Source organism: Echinops telfairi, unplaced genomic scaffold, assembly GCF_000313985.2.
Source record: "Echinops telfairi isolate 266 unplaced genomic scaffold, ASM31398v2 ScPeMD7_3533;HRSCAF=4204_0, whole genome shotgun sequence".
NCBI classification, from domain to species: domain Eukaryota; kingdom Metazoa; phylum Chordata; class Mammalia; order Afrosoricida; family Tenrecidae; genus Echinops; species Echinops telfairi.
Genome location: NW_022107431.1, coordinates 20,212,729 through 20,214,674, shown reverse-complemented (window position 1 = coordinate 20,214,674; position 1,946 = coordinate 20,212,729).

Here is a 1,946-nt window from a genome sequence, read left to right as displayed (position 1 = left end):
ATGAGCCCCTAATAAAATGATTTAAAAACATAAATAAATAAAATAGCTTCCCAGAAGACCTCGTGTTAGAAGACAGTCAGAAATGGGTCGAGGCACAGAGGGCTTCCAAAAGTTGGTGGAAAGAACAGAATTAGAAGACGATGGAATATTCCACAGCTTTTGGACCCCCTTTGTATTAGCAACCTTCGTTTGATGGGACAGCACTTTCCAGGCCAGGCAATGGCACGTGCTTTGAATGCAGAGTGGTCCCTGCAGAGGGCATGTTAAGGTCAATGAGGCAAAGTCTCGCCTTCCTCATGTCTCAGGAGCAGCCTGGATGTCCTTCGAGGACAGATCCGTTAGTTCTGGCAGCCCGTGGATAGTCAATATCTTCCATTACAAAGTCTCAACTCAAATCAGAATAAATCTACCTGGTGTCCACGCCCCCAGTCCCATCCTGCCTGGGGTGGAGGCTTGGCTTTCCCGAAGCAGAGGGCGTAGTCATGATGTTGGCGAGGAAAGGCACGTTAAGTACCTAGAGCCTGCTGCCATTGATGCATGGATATCAGTTTGGCAACACACTGTAGTTCTTCTACACTTGAGAAGGAGTAAATTACTTTTGGGTAGAAATGAATTAACTCTTTCCTACAAACTATATTACCATAACATGCTGTCAGAAGGGATTCAGTACACTGAATCAGGAAGGCTGAAACCCTTCATATAGTTCCAAGAAATAAATTGATTAATACATACTCCTTTCATTAATAGGATCAGCTTCTCAAAATGAGTTTATGCTAATGCTCATTTTCGTGGCTTCTATTGGCTATTGCATTAAACTCAAGGTCAGAAGGACGGTGAAGGTGACCTAGGCCTGTGCCCACGAGATGCCTACTCCCTTATGCTTCATCCCCAGGGAGAATCAAACCAATGACAACTCTGCCTCCAGGAATAAATGTTTCATTCCTTTTATTTAGAGCAAGGAAACAAGAGCAAGAGTTTCAGGGAGTGGGGGACTCCCCCCCTAAACATTGTAAAGAAGGATCCCTTGCATCTTGGACTTGAGGGAAGGACACGAACTGATACAAACCTGCAATATTGATATACAAAGGCCCCTGGTGGCATTGTGAGTTAAGCATTGGGCTGCTAACTGCAATGTTCGCCATTCTAACCCACCACCTGCTCCATAGAAAAATGAGGCTGTCTGTTACTGTTAAGATTGACAGTCTCCAACTCTCACCAGTGTACATGCTCTGATTCAACTGGATTTGTAAGGTAGAATTGGGGTCGTGATAGTGTGGTTAGTGGGGGTGGAGAGCATTAAAGAAATAGAGGAAAGTTATATGTTTCATCGGTGCTATACTGCACCCTGACTGGCTCGTCTCTTCCTTGTGACTCTTCTGTAAGGTGATGTCCAATAGTCTACAGTTGGGCTGTGCGTCTCCACTCTGCACTCCTCATCATTCACATTGATATGATTTTTTGTTCTGGGTCTTTGATGCCTGAAACCTGATCCTTTCAACACCTCAGGCTGGTGTGCTTCTTCCATGTGGACTTTGTTGCTTCTCAGCTAGATGGCCACTTGTTTTTCTTCAAGCTTTTAAGACCCCAAATGCTATATCTTTTGAGAGCCGGGCACCATCACTTTTCTTCACCACATTTGCTAAGTACCCATTTTGTCTTCAGCAATTGTGTCAGGAAGGTGACCATCATGGAATGCTAGATTATTAGGACAAAGTGTTCTTGCATTGAGGGAGTACTTGAGTCGAGGCCCAATGTCCGTCTGCTACCTTGATACTTAACATATAAATGTGTACAGAGATCTATTTCCCTATAGTTATATATAAAAATATTTACATATGTACATGCCTATATTCAAACCTTTATAAATGCCCTTTGCCTCCTAGTTCTTTCATCTATTTCCTTTTACTTTCCTCTTGTCCCACTATCATGCTCAGCCTTCATTCGGG